The sequence below is a fragment of the Monodelphis domestica genome, chromosome 5 (assembly GCF_027887165.1).
Source record: "Monodelphis domestica isolate mMonDom1 chromosome 5, mMonDom1.pri, whole genome shotgun sequence".
Classification (NCBI taxonomy): domain Eukaryota; kingdom Metazoa; phylum Chordata; class Mammalia; order Didelphimorphia; family Didelphidae; genus Monodelphis; species Monodelphis domestica.
The window spans coordinates 34,023,492-34,046,178 of NC_077231.1; the positions used below are offsets into that span (position 1 = coordinate 34,023,492).

The window sequence follows — 22,687 nt, forward strand, 5'->3', positions numbered from 1 at the left end:
TGATAAAAGAAAAAGATTCAATAAAAAAGCTATAAAGAATTTTTTAAAATGGAGACTAAATAATTTAATCTAAAAAATTGGGGGATTCAAAAACAAATATAGCAAAAGATGAAACACATATAGAAGCAATAAAAGAAATAAAAGCAATGAGATAACATACTTGAACTTTTGGGATACAACAGTCAAAACAGACTTTAAGGGGAAATGTATATCTCTGAACAATTTCAAAAACAAAAGATAAAGTTTAGATAGGCCAATGAAATAGACATCCAACTTGAAAAAAAGAAAAGCAAATAAAAAAGCAGAATAAAAACAAAAAGAAATTCTGAAATCCTAACACAACATAAATAAAAATTTAATGCACTGAAGCTAGTTTGTTTGGGGGGGGGGGATAGTAAAATATATCAACTATTAGGTAAATTAATTTTTAAGTCAGGAAAATCAAATTTCTAATAACAAAATTGAAAAAAGGAAAACTTGCAACTAATAGGAAATAAAGAAAATGATTATGTCCAATTATGTGCAAAAAACCTGATAATTTTAAACAAAATGGATGAATATTTGCCAAAAAAAAAGTAAAAAAGCCCCATCTCAGGTTAACAAATTAATAGAGATTTAAGTAATCCAATGGGGGGGAGGGAGTAGTATTGAACAAGCAATAAAAGAACTTTCAAAAGAAAGTGGGAAAAAAACAAGATTAGGCAAATTTGCAAGTAAATTCTATCACATTCAAGGAACAACTAATTCCAATCTTATATAAATTGTCTGAGGGAAATAAAGGGAATGAAAGGATTCCACCAAAACTTTCTATGAGACAAAAAAATGATCTCAATAAAAACTAGAAAAAGGCAAAGTATTGGGGAAAAGAAACTATAGGTCATTTTTTCTAATTAATATTGTTTTTTTAAACGTTGAATAAAATATTAGCAAAGAGGCTACAAAAATATATTAAACAGACTATATACTATAACCAGGTTAGATATATATCAGGAATACAGGATTGGTTCAATATTAGGGAAACTATTAACATAATAATCCACCTATGAATAATAATAAAACCACATGAAAATATCAGTAGATGAAGAAAAAGATTTTGACAAAATACAATACTCCTATGTTAAAGGAGAAAAAAAACAAGACTAAGTAGACCTCAATATAGAAAAGAGTATCTATCTAAAGCCAAGAGTTAACATTTGTAATAGAGCTTTTCCAAAAAGATGAGGAGTAAAGTAATAAAATCCATCCTGTCACCACTATTCTTTGGTATAGTTTTAGAAATACAGGGGTATTTTTTCATTGAAGGATAATATATAAGCAAAGAGGAAACAAAATAATTTCTTTTCTTTTTGAGAATGGCAGGATAGTTTACTTTTTTAAAAATCTAGGCTCTCATCAAAAAATTAATTGAAGCAAAATTAAGAACTTCAATAAAGTAGCAGAAAATATAACTCTTTCCCCCAAAATACTCAGCCTTTGGATAGATCACCAACAAAACCTAGCAAGAAAGACAAGAAATTCCATTTAAAATAACTAAAGACCATTTTTAAAAATTGGGATTCTACCTACTTGGGCACACAGGAATTATATATCAATACAACTACACATTCTTTAATGAAATAAAGCCAGACCCAAAAAATGGAGGTAAATTGTTCATAGTTGGACCTTATCAAATATGATAAAAATGACAATACTATCTAAATTAATTTATAGATTCAGTGTTTATAGATAAATTACTAGACTAGAAAAATTATAAAATTCATCTCAAAAAAACAAAAGGTCAAAATTCCCAAGGGAAATCATGAAAAAAAGTGGGAAAGGGAAATGACCTAGTAGTACCAGATTTCAAACTGTCACAAAATAGTACTCATCAAAGCATTTTGATACTTCTTTTAAAATATAAAGGCTGATCAGTGAAAAAGTTTAGCCACCCCAGAATCAGAAGCAAGCAAATATAGTAAAACTGGGATGAGTATTCACTATTCAACAAAATAATTATTAGAAAACTAAAAAGAGGTTTGGCAGAAAATAAGCTTCAAATGGATATAAAATATAAATATTAAATCATATCACAAACAAATTAAAGTAGCTGTATAAGAAACACCTTTCATAAATACAAAGAGGAAGAGCTCCTTAACCTAACAAGGGATGCCCAAAAGTACAACTTATACTGTATAACTATATTTTAGTTATATTTTAGTACTGTATTACAGGCTTTCCTGTATCTGTCAACCATATACCATGTTCTTTTCTAGCTCCAAACTTCTCTTTCCATTTTTTTATTTCTGAATCTACATGAGCTTTTTCTAGATCATCAGATTCTATAGTTGATAAGTTCATAATATACACTGGAGTATTTCTGGTCACAAATTTTGCAGTTATATCAGCTCTATGATTTCCTTTAGAAACTGAATCTCTTCTATTAGTATGACTTCTACAATGGATTACCACTAACTGTTTACGCTTCTGGATAGCATCCAATAACTCAGTTATTTCTAAATGAGCAATTGGTTTTCCTGATGCTGTAATAAAACCTCATTGTTTCCAGATCTTTCCAATAGCATGACAAACAGAAAAAGCATAATGAGAGTCTGTGTAAACATTTACACTTTTACCAACTGCCAGAAGAAATGCTTGCTTTAAAGCAATCAACTCTGCAGTTTGAGCACTAAGGTTACTAGGTAATGATCCATACCACAGTGTCTCAAATTCTGTGACAACTGCAGCACCTGTACATCTAATTCCATTACATAAATATGAAGATCCATCTGTGAATAAAACCAAATCTGGATTTTCGATTGGAGTATCTTTTAAATCCATCCTTGGCATATCTACTAGATCTACTACTTCTAAACATTCATGTAATGGTTCACCATTCTTTGGCAAATCAGGAAGAAGTGTAGCTGGCTTTAACACACTACACCTCTTCAACATGATGTTTTCACTACCTAGAAGTATAATTTCATACTTAGATATTCGTTGGTCTGAATATGCTTGAGTACGAAATTTCCTCATTAGTTCTTCTATTTGATGTGAACAAAATACAGTCAATGGACATCCCAAAACTAAGTCAGATGACTTTTGAACTAACACAGCTGCAGCAGCTACACCCCTTAAACAAGATATTGTACCTGCGCCTATGGATCTAGCTGACAACTATGGTATCCAACTGGACGATAACTTTGTCCTAAAGTCTGTGCCAGTACACCAGATGCAATACCTTTGGTCTCATGCACAAATAATTGAAAAGGTTTAGTACAGTCTGGGATTCCAAGAGCTGGTGCAGACAAAATCACTTCCTTAAGCTTACTTAAGGCTTTCAGATGTTCAGGTTTGAGTTTCAGAGGTTCTGGTTCTGTATTCCTGGTTAAACATTTAGTGATTTCACTATATCTAGGTATCCATTGTCTACAAAAACCAGTTGTCCCAAGAACAGCTCTGAGTTACTTCTTGGTCTTAGGTGCACTCAGTTTCTGGATGTCAGCTATTCTTTTCTTAGTGGCACTTCTGGAACCCTCTGACAACACAAAACCAAGATATTCAACACAAGGCAAAACCCACTGAAGTTTTGCTTTAGAGATTTAAAGTCCATGTTTATATAATTCAATCAAAAGAATCTTGCTATCTCTTAAATACACTTTAGCTGATGGAGATGCTAGGAGGATATCATCTACAAAATGTAGTATTTTACTTTCCTTGAATGATATTGTTTTAAGATCTCTGTTCAAAATTTGAGAGAATTGGCTCGGGCTATTACAGAACCCTTGTGGAAGATGAGTGAACATCCACTGGGCACTGTCTCACATGAAAGCAAAGATCTTTTGAGAATCCTCATGAATTGGTATCAAGCAACACGCTGAACATAAATCTACCATGGTGAAATACCTTGCTTGATTTGGAATGGATGAGATTATAGCTGCTGGACATGGTACTACAGGATGAGTCTTTATTACATGATCATTTACAGCTCTCAAATCCAGTATGAATCTATTGACAACTCTGCCATCGTGATCAAGTTTTTGTTTCTTTATTGGCAGTATGGGAGTATTGTAATTTGAAAAACACGGTATTATGATCCCTTGTTGAATTATGGACTCAATAATCAGTCTTATTCTGTCTATAGCTTCTTTACTCAAAGGATATTGAGGAACACAAGGAACTGGTCTTTCTGTGGTTCTCACTATCACTGGATCCACTCATTTCATAGGCCAACATCTGTGTAAGACTTTGCCCATAAATCTTCTGGTATAACCTCAGGAATAGAATAGATGGAATTCAACTCATTCTCTGCACTGACTGAATCTAAGAACAGCAATGGAAAGGCTTTCAGAGATTCTTCTGGGAGTTGTAATGAGATATCCCCAGTGTCAGTACATTGAATTGTTGCTTGTAATTTACAAAGCAAGTCCCTCCCGAGAAGGCTCATTGGACATTCTGGCATACATAGAAATGCGTGCTCCACACTTAATGGACCTAGGGTAATCATTTTAGGTTGTAATTTTGCTACTCTCTGGTTTTCCAGGAGCTCCAATCACTTCCATAGTACCAACAGCTCTATAATCTTTAGGAAGACCTTGCAAAACTGATTTACTGGCTCCAGTATCTACCAAAAGATCATATATCTGATCCCTTACAGTTACAGAAACATAGGGTTCAGTACTATTTGGAGGTTGAAAGGTTTCAAGAATTGGTGCAAGCACAGTAACATCAGTACAAAGCTCAGTCATTTCCTGTCCATCCAAGTCTACATCTGCTTGAATTACATGACTTTTCCAGGATTTTTGCACCATCAGCTTTTATATTACTCTCATTGGTCCTTAAATTCTCCATCTTAGTATGCTTGTTCCCATTTATAATTTCATTATTTAGTTTATATTCTTAATTAATTTCTCTTATACATTCATTAGGATTTTCTATTAAATTCATATTATGTTCTTTCTCTGTACAATTATTTACACCAATTATATCTCCCTTTGATTCAATTAATTCATTTGTATCACCATGTATTTTATTTTCATTACTCCCAATTTCATTTATCCTCAACTCATTTTCAATTATATCACACTAATTTCTTGATCCATTCTCATGTGTTCGAAAGGGAAACCTTCATAAGGCACTATTCTTACCCTGATCACCCTTTACAACCTGGTCTAAGCCTAGTTCCAGCATTTATCCAAGACTGCATAGTATTTAAATCAGGTGCTTGTTGTCCCTGGCAACAGGCATTTTGACATTGATTGGTATACCTAGTTTGATTTTTGTTATTAGTATTCCAATATATTATTATTGTAATTAATATTCCAGTTATTGTTTCTATTATACCCATTATTCAATTGTCTCCTAACCTAATTCCTAAATCAGCAGTCTCTCTGTACAGGTGTCCAATGTGATCACACAGGAAACACTGTCTAGGGCCTGATTTCCTTTCATTTGGTTTATAATTATTAGTATACCTTGGCTGTACAGATCTCAATGCAGCCACAGCTTTTATTTCTTTGATTTCACTGTCTCTGGTCTTCATTTCAGCTTCTTGCAATTTCCATTTTAAGTCCTCAACAACATTATCTCTCTCATCATTTTTATCCTCCCAATCAGTAATCAAATATGTGGCCTTTCTCCATAGATCCTCCAAATCTAATTCTTCCCAGTCGGGGTAATTTGTTTTTAAAAATTGCCTGATCTTTGGGACAGCATTTTTGACAAAGACTCTCTTAATATGTGCAATTGAGTTTTCTTCCAGTGGATCCATCCCCGATAAAGTTTTAGCTGCCTCAGTTATCCTTTCCAGGAAAACTGTAGGAGTTTGAGACCTTCTGTTTGATAGCCTCAAATTTTGACCATGAATTGGGCCTTTTGGTATACCTCCCCATTACCTCCAGAATCGTATCTCTTGCCTCTACTAATGTTTCATAAACCCCCTAATCAGATGTATCTAACTTTAAGTCTTCTGGCCAAGATTGCAATAAAGGATCTGTTCTAGTCTCCTGTATAAATTTGGTTCTCTCCCTCTTTGTCAAGACCTCCTTCATCAGTAGGGCAAAATCATTGAGTCAGAATCATACAAATCAATTGCCCTACGCATCTCCTTAATTACCCTATTAGGTTCATCATTAAAAATGGAGGTTCTCTTCCTGATGGACTCAAGGTCTTCTGGAGAAAATCTCTTATGCATTTTTACTGTATGGACTTCATTCTGTTTTACCACTAGCATATCTCTAAGTGGGCACAATGAAATTATTCCTGCTGCTTCCTCTTTTTCTAGCCTATTTAAGTGTTTGCCATTAGTGTTTAATCCATTGTTATCTTGTGCAAAGCCTTGATTCATATGCACAGTAATAAAGTGCTCAAGGGTATCAAGTGGAATTTTCATTTGCATGGCCATCATCTTCCTGTCATCCCTTCTGAACCAGGTCACCAGATCTTTTAGACACTTAACACAGAGGCACACAGAGGCACGAGACTTATAAACAACACAGCCACAGATCACAGTCAGAGGTACATAATGCCACTTAGCTTCAAATCCATTACAGGTTTAAAACAATCCATCACAAAAACAGAATGACAGTAACCAGGGAATACTACAAATACAAAATATGGAACATACAGAAAATAATTGAAGAACATGAACAGTACATTGGTAAACATGTCTACAGACATGCCAGTATCCATTGTAATATTACTATTGCAATGTAACTTGTACATACAGCAAAACAAACAAAAACAGATTTCAAAAATTCAAAGCAGTTTTCCCTTCAAGATGGCTGCTCCAAGATGGCTGCTGGGATCTGTGGTGCAGTTTCAGTAACCCCCTTCAGCAAGCCAACCCTTAGAATTCTATGTAACCCCCTAAGTTTCTAGCTAGCTAAATACAAAAAACAATCATACAATAAACAGCCTCTTCACCCAGCTGGCTCAGCCAAACTGTTAGGGTAGGATTTGGGGTAAGGGAAACACAAGAGGAAAACATATAAAAATCTGTTTTATTGTTTGGGAAGGGAAAGGAATAAGGGCATAGGGGTATACTTATTCTTGTTCTTAAAACTAGCTAAGCTATATTAACTATGTTACTAAACTAAAAACTTAACCAAATACCCCAATCCTCACAGCAGGAGTCCAAAATCAAACAGAGCCAGGGTCTTTTGTTGTTAGATGTCCAAGCAAGTCCTGATGTCCAAGTAAGACTGATGCTGCCAGCAGCCAGATACAGGGAAAAGCTCCTTCCACAGTTTGATCACAAGGAAATCTTAAGCCTTCATCTAAACTTCCTCAGGAGAGAAGACAGTCAGTTGGCAAAGATGGAATCTTCACCTAGATCCCTCAGGCTCTGGCTCCCATGTGACCTTTGGTCACATGCCACTGTCAATCATTCCTAGGTTTGCATTTCTCAGTTTTTTGCACAGTTTTGCAAAGTGCAAACCTTTTCATCCTTTATCACAATGTCCATTTCAGTGGACCAAAAAAAAAACAACCAAAAACAAAAAAAAACAAAAACCTGATTTCTTGTTAAAAAAATATGCATAGTCAAGCAAAATAAATTCCTTCAATGGCTGTATACAAATATATATATATGTATATATATAATATACATGTATATTATGTATACAGGTATGTATGTGTATATCCTTATTCTGTATTCTAAATCTGCCATGCCTCTGTAATAGATAACAGTTTTTATCATCAGTCCTCTGCAATCGGTATTGATCACTGTATTAATCACAGTTCTTACAATTTTCATTGTTTGTTTTTACAGTTATTCTTGATTCCACTCACTTCATTCTTCAGTGGTTTATAAAAAATCCTTTTAAATTGTTCATTTTTATAACATTGATGCTACAGTATAAATTATTCTTCTATTTCTACTACTTTACCATGTATAGTTAATGAGTCCTTCCATGTTTTTTGAAATTATCTATTTCCTCAATTCTTATGCCATCCTATTCATATACCATGACTTATTTATTGACATCCTCTTCATTTTTTGCTGTAACAATCCAACTAACAAATGATTACTTTATAGAAGTAGGTTCCCAATTTACCAAAATTCACAAAGAAGAGGGGAACGGCACTAAAAACAGGAAATTCTTAAAAGAAGAAAGGAAAGCTACCAACAACTATTTTTTAAAGTTCCAACTCATCAATAACAATAGGACCCATTAGATGGGCAATGTATGATTGAAAATCTGTTACCCTAAAAAGAACTACATATCCCAAGAGCCCACTGACTTCCTGTCATTATGTACTTCCTATAGACAGAGGATAAAGGGCATGGGCTTTGGAGGCTCCCTCTCTCTGATGTAGAATCAGCATTGGTGGTGGTGGTGAGTAGAGTTGACTAAAAAAAATGACTAACCAGTCATGGGCACATGGTCTTTATTTTGTATCCTCTTTATTCCTTAATGTCTAATGATCATTTAATAAACCTCTAAAATATAATATTTTTTATTATTTGAGATCTAATTTTAAATTTTACAGCAAAGATGAGAAAAAAGAAAATGATAATTGTCGAAGGGACTGTGGGAGGGCAGGAACATTCATACACTATTGGTGGAGTTGTGAAGTAGTCTAATCATTTTAGAAATCAATATGAAACTAAAATTTGAGTATACACCAAGTCACTAAAACTTTCACACAGAATTATCACCACTAAGCAAAGATGCATGCCCCCAATCTAATAAAACAAGAAAAAAAATCACATACCATTGGATAATAACTAGAAATAAAGTGGGTACCAATCAATTGGGGAATGACTGGACAAATTCTAATTCGTGAACGTAGAATATTATTGTGCCATACAAAATGATTAAAGAGATGCATGAATTTAAACAAATCTGAGAGGATGTATATGAACTGATATAGAGTAAAGAAAACAGAATCAAAAGAACAATGAAAATAACCTGGAAAAACCCAAGAACCACGATCAGCAAAATGCCCAATCACAGCTCCAGAAGCCTGAAAAGAGTAGATGGACTAAGGGTACAGAATGAAACGGATGAACATTTCCAGACACAACCAATGTGTGGCTGCGCTTTATGTTACTATACTTATCTGGTACAGAGGAAGGCTTTTGGGGAGTGGGCAACGGGAAAGGACAGTGATATTAAAGAGGAACAAAAGAGCTTAATCAATCTTTTAAAAAATAAACAAAAGATGGGGCAGCTGGGTGGCTCAGTGAATTGAGAGTCAGGCCTAGAGATGGGAGGTCCTAGGTTCAAATCTTGCCTCAGACACTTCCCAGCTGTGTGACCCTGGGCAAGTCACTTGACCCCCATTGCCTAGCCCTTACCACTCTTCTGCCTTGGAGCCAATACACAGTATTGACTCCTAGGCGGAAGGTAAGGGTTTTAAAAAAATAAATAAATAAATAAACAAAAGATGGGGCAGCTGGGTGGCTCAGTGCATTGAGAGCCAGGCCTAGAGATGGGAGATCCTAGGTTCAAATCTTGCCTCAGACACTTCCCAGCTGTGTGACCCTGGGCAAGTCACTTGACCCCCATTGCCTAGCCCTTACCACTCTTCTGCCTTGGAGCCAATACACAGTATTGACTCCTAGGCGGAAGGTAAGGGTTTAAAAAAATAAATAAATAAATAAATAAACAAAAGATGGGGCAGCTGGGTGGCTCAGTGCATTGAGAGCCAGGCCTAGAGATGGGAGATCCTAGGTTCAAATCTGGCCTCAGACACTTCCCAGCTGTATGACCCTGGGCAAGTCACTTGACCCCCATTGCCTAGCCCTTCCCAGTCTTCTCCCTTGGAACCAATACACAGTATTTAATCTAAGATGGAAGGTAAAGATATTTTTAATAAATAAACAGAAGAAACAAAGCATTCAAAAGAGAAGAAATCCAACAAACATGGCAAAGCTGGAAGTACTATGTTAAATCTGAAATACATCCTCCAAAATCAAGCTCACGTGGTGAAAATTTACTGGGTGCTCTCTCTCTCTGTTCTTTGTGTAGTGAAATGTTTGTGCATGTTATTTGTCAACCTCATCATAATAAAAGAATTTCTCAAGAAGAAGAAAAACAGTGATCATGGTTCATAAAGGAAAAGAAAGAAAGCTACTTTCCTCCTCTTGGTAGGGGTGTGAGACTACAGATGCTAAACATTGCAGAGATTGTAGATGCAGTTGCTATGTCCTTTAGTTTTGCTTAAATGTTTTTCTTTGAGGCAAAGTAGAATTGTAAAGAGCTGGGGAAAATAGGGGAGTGATACATCCTAAAATGTTTGTGATACATCAATAAAGCCCCTTTTCATTTAAAAAAGGAATTTAGAGACTAACAAATTAGTAATACAAAAATAACAAAATGTAGAAAAATTTAGCAGGAGAAACCAGAAGGCACAGGAATTCTCTTGAAGCCAAAGACAATGACCTTGAAGACAGGATGTACAGCAATAACAGAAGGATCAGGGTTTCCCAAAAGAACACAAGACAAATCAAAAAACCTAAATACTATAACACAATAAATTGTACAAAATTTCTGAACACAGGTAGCAAAATGCTGTTTGAAAAAATACACAGGTTACTGCCAGAAAAAAACCCCAGACTTCAAACTCCAAAACACACAATGTTTAAAAACAAATTTTACAAGAGGCCAGGAAAAAAGACCTTCAAACATGGATGAAGAGAAATTTGAATAACATAGTATTATAATGCAAGAAATTATAAGAAATTTGTAGAAGGGGATAAAACAATAGATTCCAAAAAATAAGGCACAGGAAACAAGGCACATAGAATTCAAGCTGTACCACCAAATGACACATCCTGGGAACCTGTGCTTTGTCGTCAACCAAAAGAGACATTCTACAACCACAAAAAGGAAGTCTTTTCAGCATGGGGGGGGGGGGACATGGGGGGGAGCAGGGGAGAGAGTATGAAAGAAGGTTGAATGTGAGATCAAAAGACAGAGGGTTGACTCTCAGCTCTGCAGGGAGTTTTATCTGCATGACCCCTCATCCTCTTGACATCTCCATTTTCTCTCTTGTAGAATGCCCAGGTCTGAATAGATTATGGGACCACACCTAGAGACTGAGAAAGGACTTTGGGGAATCATCTCAGTCTCATCCAGACCTGCCATTTTGCAGATGAAAGGACCAGGGGGATCCCAGGGATTAAGGGACATGGCTTATGCTCACATAGGGAATATTTAGGATTTGAACCCAGATCCTATGACTCCAAGAGCCAGTAATCTTCCCATTGTAAATCTCAGAATCAATGACCTCAGAGTTTTTTTTAATATTTGCTACAACCCAGCCCTTGAGTTTCATAAGACTGTTGAGGGAAAAAATCTTTTGCCTACCACAATTACATGTGAGTCATCATTTTCATGTCCATTCAACATACATTTATTCAGTCTCTTCTAAGTGTGCTGGGCCTTAAAGAAGATACAAAGGTAAAAAAGATGCGGCCTACTCTCCAAAGTACCCCTGCTAGGCAGCAGCTGGGTGGCTCAGTGGATTCAGAATCAGGCCTAGAGACGGGAGGTCCTGGGTTCAAATCTTGCCTCAGACACTTCCCAGCTGTGTGACCCTGAGCAAGTCACTTACCCCCCCACCCCCCATTGCCTAGCCCTACCACTCTTCTGCCTTGGAGCCAATACACAGTATTGACTCCAAGATGGAAGGTGAGGGTTTTTTAAAAAAATGCCTCTGCTAAAGGAGACTAAAGTATAGTCAAAGAAACAAATGACCCTTTCTATGTCATTCAAGATGTAGTGCGACATAGTGGATGATCTCAGAGGTAGGCCTACGGTTCAGGTACCAACTCTTAATTCATTCTGTATGGTCAAGGCAAGTCACTGAGGCTTTTGGGGCTTTAGGGAGATCTCTAAGGCAGCCAATCACACAGAAAGGACCAACCACCCCTGGTCAAGGAAGAGTACCAAAGAAATCACCAATATCAGCCTTATCCCTAGCCTCTTACATCTGGATAGGGCTTTTTCCAGTTTATAAAGTATTTTCACATATATTTTTAATTTAATTATCACAACAACACTGTGCAAATTATTATGTGCAAAACACATAATAATTAATAATAATAATAGCATTTATATAGTGTTTTAAAGTCTAAAAAGGATTTCACATATTTTTTATTATTATCTCAATGGATTTTATTATTTTTTTTTATTATGGATCATTGCAAGAACCCTGTAATGTAGATAGTTATTATCCGCATTTTACAGATGAGGAAACTGAGACATAGAGAAGTCAAATGACTTATCTAGGTCTCCCAGCTGTAAGTGACTGAGACAATATTTTAAATCTGGTCTTCCTGACTCCAGAAGGAGGACTACCAGGATGTATTACAGATAGCATTATGACTCATTTTACAAATCGAGAAAAATCAGATCAGAGAAGCTAAAGTCCCACAATTGGCAAACAGAAGACCAAGAACTAAATTTGGATCATCCTAATCTCCATTTCCTAGTCTCTTAAATCTAAGTCCCACTGTCACCCACCACTTGGAAGTAGCTGGTGGCTCAGTGAATAGAGTACTGAGCCTGGAGCCAGAAAGATCCAAGTTCAAATTCAGCCTCAGACACGTACAAGCTGTGTGACCCTGTCTAAATCACTTAACCTCTGTCTTCCTTACTTTCCTCAATTATAAAATGGGGATAATGATAACACCTATTTCCCAGGGCTATTTGTAAGTATCAAATGAGAAAACATAATAATATATATAATATAATAATAAAAAACATTCAACACAATGCTTGGCCCACAGTAGGTAACATATAAATGATTATTTCTTTCCCTTTCCCACCCCTCACCCCCGCACTTAATATTTCCTTTCCCATTTCACACTCCTGTTATGTCCAGCTCTGCTCTCAGATCCCCCCCTTTTTTAAAGCCTTAATTGCATTTTTTGAATCAATACTGTATATTGGTTCCAAAGCAAAACAGTGGTAAGGGCTAGGCAATAGGGCTAAAGTGACTTTCCCAAGGTCACATAGCTAGGAAGTAGCTGAGGCCACATTTGAACTCGGACCCTTCCACCTCTATCTCAGTTCCATTTGTTTCCAATACCATGTGACTGAGCCTTCTTCTAATTTTTCCGTGGTTCAGAACTGCAATCCTTCTTACCTTGGCCACAGGAAAGCCATCTCCAGCCTTCAAAACTTACCTTAATCCCACCTCCTTTCACAACTTGAGCCTCAGATTTTTATTTTCTTAAAGAATATATGTAGGGGGCAGCTAGGTATAGCTCAATGGATAGAGTACCAGGCCTAGAGATGGGACTTCTGGGTTCAAATCTAGCCTCAGACACTTCCTCGCTGGGTGATGCTGGGTGACACTGAGCAAGTCACTTAACCCCCACTGACTAGTCCTTCCTGCTCTTCTGACTTAGAAACAATACACAGTATTGAGTCTAAGACAGAAGGTGAGGGTTTAAAAAAATAAGAATATATGAAAAATAAGCAAGACTAGCCTTCCTACAAGGAAATTTTCCTTCCTTTCCTCTTCACTAAAACCTCTAGACTCCAAGAGAAAGTTTGGGGGGAAGGAAGGTTTCTAATACTGTAGCCTCTAAAAGCTGTAGAGTCTCACTTGCAATATGCTCTCCTTTCCTCTGAAACATAAATAACAAGGAAGCAATCCGCTTTCATTTAAAAGGTTGAGTTAATTCAGCTTCTTGATGAAGAGGCAACTAAAGTGGATACAAAGTAAAAGCCAACTGTTGCATTATCTTTAATTCAGGATAAATTCCCCCTGAACGAAGAAGTCAGTCATATCATACTTTCAAAATTAAGTGCTGATTGCTAATACGGAACTTGGTCATTAAAAGCACTTACAAGTTAATAGCAATCCTCTTTAGCACAAACTGGGAGTGGTACAACAGGAGTCATCATGCCAGAGAAAGAGCACTACCCTGAGTCTCAGGACCAGAATTAGAACTCTGAACTGTATGATCGTAAGGCAAACTTCTTTCTTTGTTTTTTTTAAACCCTTACCTTCCATCTTGGAATTACTACTAAGTAAAGGGATAGGCAATGGGGGTTAAGTGATTTTCCCAGGATCACACAACTAAGAAGTGCCTGAGGACAGATTTGAACCCAGAAGTCCCTGATTTCCCAGAGTCTGGCACTCATTCTATCCACTGAGCCACCTAGCTTTCCCTTAAGAGAAATTTCTTAACCTTTCCTAAGCTTGGTTTCCTCATCTGTAAAATGGGAGAAAAAAATATTTACCTGATAGATTTATTAGAGGTAATAATGAGAATGTTTTATAAGCATATAGTTCTATAAAAATATATTAACAGTCAATTGATGAGCAATTATTAAGTATTTCCTATATGCCAGGCACAGTATTATGCATTGGGAATCCAAAGAAAGGCAAAAATAGTTCTTGCCTTCAAGGAGCTTCCATTCCAATAAAAGAGAACCCAAAGAAGATATGGACAAAGTAGCCGCAGGCATAATTAGAAGGGAAGGTTTCAGCAGCTTGTGTCAAACACCTGAGAAACCAGGGACTCTAAGAGGCAGAGGTGAGAAGGGAAAGATCTCCAGACATGGGAGGAAATAATTAACAGAGGCAAGAGAGAAGAGATGAAGCACTGAGTGTAAAGGAACAGCAGGGAGGCCAGTATGGCAGGCTCACAGAGTTTAAGGAAGGCAGCAAAGTGTAAGAAGGCTGGAAGGGTAGGAAGAAGGCTGTGAAGGGTTTTAAATGTCAAATGAAGACTTTATATTTGATCCCGGAGACCAAAGAGAGCAACAGAAATAAATTAATTTATTGAATTATTGGGGGAGGGGACAGGCAGGGAACAGGGTCAGAATTATACTACAGGTAAATGTTGGAGAATGGATTGGAGTGGAGAAAGACTTACAATTAGGAAGTCACTGAATAGTCCAGATGGGAATTGGGAAAGGAGCTAGTATGAGAAGAGGGAAGGGGATCTATGTGGACACTGCTATAATGGTAGAAACAACAGGATATGGCAAATGGTTAGATATGTGGGTGGATATGAGTGAGGAGGGGAAGAGGACAACAAGATGAGAACCCAGTTAGATAAAAATGAAATACAAAGATGTAAAAAATGTCAGTGTTTGAAACTCTCCCTTAATTAAGAAGTTCTTGTAAAAAACTAACATTTTAATTTCATTAAAATCTTCTATTTCCATTCACTTTCTGATTAATATCTGAATTATCTGTTAATGTCTGAGAGGGATGAAAGACAAGGGAAAAGCCACAAGGATCAATCATAAGTTAGATGAGTACCTAAATAATCAATAGTTCTCTATATTCCATTCAGATACAAAAACAAAAGGAATTGGCTAAGCATGATTTTGAGTGAAGTCTGTCATGTAAGTTTAACTGGCAAGGGACTAAAGTTTATCCATTTTCAGACTTTCTATAGTCCCAAGTGACTACTCCCATTCTTTTCTTCCCAGCCATACTTCTCCCCAACTTGTAACTCTCCATGATGCCTACACCACTCAACCTTCCTGCAGTGCTGGCATCCTAGTCACCTCAAATTCAATACGTCACTATACACAATGGTCCTTAATCATTCTATTCCTTTCCTGCCCTGGTTCCTACTACACCCAGCCCAGAATTGTTCTGGCTCCATTTCACAGGATCATAAGAATAATAATTCACATTCATATACCACTTAAATGTTTGCAAAGCACTTTACTTATATGATTTATTTGATCTCTGTAACAATGCTATGAGATGGGTGCAGAATAAGAAACTAAGCTGAGAGGGATTAGGTATATCACAAATTTAGAGCTAGCAGAAACCTTAGGTCATTTAATCTAGTCTCTTCATTTTACAAATCAGGAAGTAGAGGCCCAGAAGGGTTAAGAACCTCACGCAAGGCCACAAAGGCAATCCGGTAGATCCAGAATCTGAACTTAAGTCTGAGGACTCCAAATCTTTCCAAACAAATCAAATTCCCTCTTGATCCTGAACCAACTACAGTCCTTCACATGTGAAAGAATTGTCATAAATGTTTTTTAATTTTATTTTTATTGTCATGCAAAACACACTCCCATGTTGGTCACTGTTGTAAGAGCAAACTTATACATAACCAAAACCCCAAAATAAAGTCATAAATACACTGATGTGAAAGACAACTCCAACAGCTCTTTCTCTGGAGGAATTGTCATAAATGAGAGCCCACTCTACTATGTTTGTGGCAAGGTCATGTGTGACTTGGGCAGATGCCATGCTCATTGGCACAGAATTCCAAGGGGTAAAGGTAGAAGTCAAAATGGGAGAGGCCAGCCCTAAAGAGAAGGAAAACTAGTCTGTTACTTTACAAGTGCCTCCTTCTGGCCTATTATTACTTCATCTCTTTTTAACCTCCTCAGCTTTAAACTTCCCTCCTTTAAAAATACAGTATCCTTTCTTCACCCTCCCCTATCTTGACCCATAACTTACTTGAATGTCACCTTCACATAAAGATTCCTACTGACCACCTAGAATAATCATTTTGGACTGGATAAAAATCATTCACTGGACTTTTCAACATCTAGGACACTTTGTAACCACTTGTGAGAATCACTCTAACAGGAGAGTTTAAAGAGCAAACAATAATCAAACCAAGAATTGTGGTGAAACTAAGGGTAACCTGGCGTATATACAGAGTTTCATCATAATTCATTCTGAAAACTGGCTTTTATCTCAAGTAATTATAAAGGTGAGCCTCATTTCTTAGGCCTACTCTACTGCCTCCAGATCCTGGGCTGGAGCTAAAAACAGCCCAGCTGTCTGCCAGCTGATGAGTGCCAGAGTTCCTTTTTGGGTAAACAGTTCCCTGGTGTTGTTTGGGGATAAGAATACTGAGGGATTACTTTGGTAATTAGATTGGCCCTAAAGCTTGGCACAGATCAGTAAAATAATAACTTAATAAGGCCTTCCCTTTTTGACAAGCAATATTCACGTGTGTTATTTGGACTACCAATCCTACATACCATATTGAACATTAAATCTAAGTCCTTACTTTTTAGACTATGAAATTTCACAAAGCACATATGAATGCATATACACATATGTATATATACTTATTCACACATATGTATACAAATATACACACAAACCAAGCTAGTCCAATTTTCCAACAAAATCCCTTTCTTATTCATAGTGATAGACATAAGGCAAGCCCTTAGCACTCCATTCGACCTTAATTACCAATCCTCTTCACTATATTCCCAGGTTGTTTCTCTTTAATCTCACATAAACAATATAGCTAGGGAATTTCAGGTAGAAAATAAGGAAGGACTAAGAAGAGAAAAGGAAATTAAAATTTCAAATAAGAGAACTGCAAAGAAAGAAAGTATTAGAGGTGGGGGGGAAACGCACAAGTCTTTGTGTAGTAACATTTTCTAATGTTATTATTAAATCAAGATTGTTAAAAATTGTTTTAAATCAGCATCTTCCTAGCTCTCTTCAAGTAGTCTATACTTTTTCATTCTCAAACTTACTGGTTCTGTGCTTAACTTGTACTCCTAAATGACTCCCAATGAATGTGGCTGTAAGGATTGATTTGAAGCATTTCCCTTCTCCTATTGTTCTTTTGAAGGAAGCATTTGCTTCTTATGCAAATGTTATTCTTGAAGTGGTGAGTTACTACTAAAAATATTTAAATAAAGTTTGGATTACCACCTGTTAAGGATAATATAAAAGGTATTCACTGCTTGAGTGAGATTGGACTAGAAGATCTAAGAAATTGGACATAGAATCAGGTTGATACCCTCAAAGCTATTCTTGAATTAGAAATTTGCTAAAACACTTGCAGGGTAATACATATAATAAATAGGTCCTCAATAAATATTTATTGATGAACTGATTGAGAAAAGGTTCTTTACTCCATTAAATTACTAAATTTAAAGCAAGATACTTTCCTGGTTCTAGCACTCAATCTTATTAAAAAATATACAATGCTATAAAAATTTTATCTGTAATAGAAGGCAATCCCATAAATATATACACATTGTGTATGTGTGTGTGTAGTCTTCAAAAAGGGGGCTAATAAAAATGGTCACCATGTGACTTTTCACCCTCTCCATCTATCCTATGATGTCTTATTCTAGATAATAAGCTCTGCCTTTGGACGCATTCTACAGAGTGTAGACTTATTTTCCTTCCCAGGTATAATCTAATTTAAAAAATATTTATGAATTACTGCTATAGAAATCATTCACTAATTCATGCACTTGCCTTCCAGAACTTGTTACATAATATTAACACATTAAAGAGGACATTGAATGTTTTTCTAGCTTCAACCCGGTATGGTTCTATTCTTGTGCACCTCTCAAGCAGGCATTTGCTTTTTGTACAATTCCTATAGAACCAATATTTTTCAGCTTTTTCTCAAAACCTAGCATAAGAATAATAAGGGGTGGTTTAGTAATGTATGGATATTTTCATCAATATAGCTCCATCCCATATATCTTTAAATATCATTCATGTATTTTTGCATAACTCACAAATTCATACTCAGACGCTTTTTTAAATATTCAATCTATTTTAAAATGAAATGGGCTACCTTTTTAGGTAATGAGCAAGTCTTCACCACTGGAAGAATTCAAGGAAAGGTTAAATGACCATTTGTCAAGGATAATGTAGAAGATATTTCTGCCATGAGTAAAAATGGACAAGATGATTTGGGACAGTAGATGGTGAATCAGGAATGGAAGGGAAAAATAGAGGTCTTTTAGTCTAACTCCTTCAGTTTTACAAATGTAAAAACTGAAGTCCCAAAGTCTATGTTTTCTTTCCAAAGTTTTCACCCTAAGATTCTACAATTCTAAAATAATTTTTCTTTACAATTTTATTAGTGGTACTACCACTGTGACTGCTGTCGAATTCACTGTTCTAATCCCTAGTTTAAGTCTTTTCTGGTTTAGTTCACCTTGCCACCTTTTACCCTATACTTCTTGTGGATGTCAAATCTCCATAATTTTAAGAGATTCTGGCCATTAGAATGATAAAATTTGTTGAAAATTTTAGTCAACATAATGTCACATTTTCATAATGCCATATTTTCAACATAGGTTTGCTATAGTTTGTAAACACCATTTCCATGAGGGCCAACCAAAAAGAAAAACAACACAGGAACAATAAAATTAAAATATCTAGGAGAGTATGGTTCTTAAACATCAAATAACAACAAAGCAATATATATAATCATCTACAAAGAAGTCAGAGAATTTAAGGGGGGAAAAGTAAAAGAAAATCCTAAACCGTTTTCTCCATGCGCACAATTCATTAGTTCTATGCTGAAGGAACTATCCCTTTCAGCACCACAGCATTAAACCTCATCAAATCCAGAGACCAGAGGTCTCAGATTGGGTCACTATGAAAAAGATCTAATTAGACCCATGCGAAACTTGGAGAAAGAGAGATGCTGACATTTAAATTAAAATTAACAAATAGGATACATTTCACTTTATTCTGCATTAACAAGCAACTTAGTAGTATCATTAAAAAAAAAAAAAACTATGGCTCTGGAGTTAAGAGAATTCAAATTCTCGCCTTGGACACAGAACCTGTATGACCTTGGGCAAGTCACTGGACCTCTGCTACTTCAACTGCAAAATGAGGGGATTAGTCAAGATAACTTCTGAGGTCCCTTCCAGCTGTAGAGCAATGATCATATGATCCTTTCTTAAGGAGGTTTTGTGACATAACGGATAAAGCACCAGACTTGGGAGTCTGGAAGACCAGGGTTCAAATTTTACTTCAGATATTTACTAACTGTGTGACCCACTTAACCTTTCTGTGCCTCAGTTTCTGCAATTTGTAAAGTGAGGGAATTGGACTCTATGTCTTCTCAAAGCCCTTTCCATCTCTACAAGGAATATGAAATAAAGCCTCCCAAACATTCTGTTCATAGTCAGCAAAAAACCTTGGGGATCACATGCCCAAAATGAAAAAGCTCAAAGATTTGTCTGTCAGGCACTGTGTCTAGAAGAAACCCATAGGTTTGTTTCCTGATCCCCTCCAGTACCCCTCTTAAGAAAGAGTTTTGTCGGCACATACCCTGTATCAGATATACAGAGGACAGGCTTCCGGCCCTCTCCAAGGATAGCCTTGATTTCTAGGACAGAAAATGCTTGCTGGACACCAAACCATCCCCCTAGCAATCAAATCCTCTTTCAGCGAGAAGTGCAGGCCTTATGGGTCATGAGTTCCCATGAAAAAAATGCTGCAGTGTTTCCAGAACCAGGTTACAGACAATGTGCTACCGTACAAAGCTCTCAGCATTCTAAGCTCCACTCCCGAGTCTCTGCCTTTAGAAATCCCACCAGGAAGTCAAATCAACCCAGTCACTTGCATTACACATCAATTTTTTAAAGGGGGGGGGAGGGACCCTCCCTGGCTCCCCATGCATGGGGGTAGAGAACTTAAACGCTGAAATGCTGGGGGAAACCCCACCACACCCGCAACCTACCTTGGAAAGCTCCAACACCTCTGAAGCTCCCTCTCCAGGGGACTTCGACATTGAAATTTCAGACATTTATAAAAAGAACTCGGTCCTGACCCCCAGGTCCGTACTCCTACTTGCCATTTCCACCTCTGATTCTCCTCTGCCGTCCACTCAGGGAGCAGCAGCAGTTTCCCACTAAGGCACAATCTGCAGCTAACTGCCCACATCAGAATGGATCAGGTACCATTGCAAAGTTCCTCCCTTCCCCACAAAACTGATGACACATTGTACCGAGGCTGCCCGGAGCTCTCCAGCCTCCAGATGTTAGGACAGTGGGAAATGGATGTCCCAGCCCTCTCCCACCAAAGGGCAATGGCAGCGCAGGGAGCAGGTGGCACTGGGTGGGGTAGTTGGAAAGGGACCTGATGAAAGAATTCTAGCGAGGCCTGTGGAGGGGGTCTGGAAACCTCCCCTTCACCCCCAGAAAGTTCCGTGCCAGCTCTCCACTGGTGGCTGCGCTGGTGTTTCAGGGATGAGGGGAAATGCGGAGGCCTTGCAGTCCCGGGAGTGGGGGGGCCGAAGGGGGGTGGGGGGAGAGGGAAGAAGATGGGGAAGAAGAGAAGCCTCCAAAGACCGGCAAAGAGCCCCCGGATGCCAAATGCAAACAAGAAGCCCAGAAGCCGGTGCTGCGGCTGGGAAGGGGCTGGGAGAGAGACAGGAGCTGCATCGGGTGGTGTGGGGGTGGGGGTGGGGGAAGGGGATATTCTAAAAGTGATGTACTCCCTAATGCAGGAACCGGAGCCCTGCCGGGAATGGGAAAGGTGGATGCCAAAGGCAGGCGAGCCCTAAAAGACCCATAGCGCCCAGCCTGGGGAGGGGGAGGCAGGAGGGGTAGAGCCCCGGAGTCCCGAGGTCCCGGGTCTGCAGCCCAGAGCATTCGGGGCCAGAAGCAGAGGGGTTTGCAGTAAAGGATGGGGAGGGGGGCAGGGATGAGGGACGGCGGGGCCACAAGCAGCCCCGGACAGCTCCATCCTGTCCCCCGCAGCCGGCCCGCACCGTCTGCTCCAGGGCGGGGACGCTGCTCCCCGGAAGGGACCGGAGCCGGGCCCCGAGCCCCCCAAGGTTCCGAGGGAAGGACAGCGGCCGAGGTGTGGGGGGCAGGGGACAGGGGGTCCGGTGTCCCCGAGAGAGCTTAGACCTCCTGGGTCCACGACGGGACTAACGGCCCAGAGCCCCTCGGGGGGCAAGCGGTGGCGGCCCCGGCCCCGACCCCGGTCGTCTCTCCGCGCACTCTGCGGCAAAGCCCCTGACGGGGCGGCCGGGACCGGGGCCGGGAATGGGGTCGGGGGCTCCAAAGGAGGCGCCCAAGGCCCGTAGCGGCAGGTGAGGGGGCACTTACGGCAAAGGTTGCGAGGGAGGCGGCGGCGGCCCTAGCGCGGGGCCCGGGAGGCGCGGCCGGACTGCAGAGGAGCCGAGGCTGCGGCGGGCGGGACTGCGGTGGGCGCCATCTTGGAGCGCTCCGCGCGCCCGCCCCCCGCGCCGCTCCCCGCGCCGCCGCCCGAGCCCTTGCATAATTGATGACTCGGGCCCGCCGCGCGCGCCGCGCCGCGCCGCGCCCGCTCCCAGCCCCCACTCCGCCTAGCCCCCTCCCCCACCCTCACCCCCGAGAGGGCGCGGGAGCGAGCGCCAGCCACAGAGACACAGGAACAGAGACTGAGAGACCCGGAGACAGAGATAGAGACAGTGAGGCAAAGACGAGAGACCGAGAAGCCAGAGAGACGGAGGAAGAGAGAGACAAAGAAAGAGACATTCAGAGGCATGGAGTCAGAGAGAGACTGAGAGACACTTAGGGAGAGAGACACAGAGCGAGAAAGGGAGACAGAGATTGTGAAAGAGACACAGACCCAGAAACAGAGAGAAGGAGGAAGAGACAGAGAGACAGAGACAGGAAGAAAAACGAAAAATACAAAGATAGAGAAGGGGAGAAAGGAAAAGAGACACCGAAGGATAGAAACAGAGAAAAACGAAAAGACAATTAGAGAGATAGAGAGAAAAGAGGCAGGCAGGCAGGCAGAAACAGCGACAGAGTCAGAGACAGGACAGAAAAGATAGAGACAGAGAAAGCAAGAGAGACAAAAGCAGAGTCAGAGACACAGAGAGACGGACGCCCATCCTGAGAGAGAGATGCACCGGCAGGGCTTCCCCATTTCCCTCCCCTTCCATTGTAAGCCCACCCCCAATAGTCTGACACTCACTCTCAGGTTATCCACACCACAGAATCCGCAAACTCCACCTCCCCCACCCGCCACTACACAC

The 22,687-nt window shown here is 39.1% G+C and overlaps 1 protein-coding gene across 3 annotated transcripts in view; it reads right to left on the reverse strand.

The window, feature by feature from the left end:
- Positions 1 to 21,924, reverse strand: part of SCN8A (sodium voltage-gated channel alpha subunit 8) — a 223,109-nt gene extending 201,185 nt beyond the window's left edge. For all 3 annotated transcript variants that reach the window (XR_008912050.1, XM_056798197.1, XM_056798195.1), the window contains exon 1: positions 21,771 to 21,924. The gene's annotated coding sequence lies outside the window, so the exon portion shown is untranslated. The remainder of the gene's footprint in view (positions 1 to 21,770) is intronic.
- Between the last annotated feature and the right edge of the window lie 763 nt (positions 21,925 to 22,687).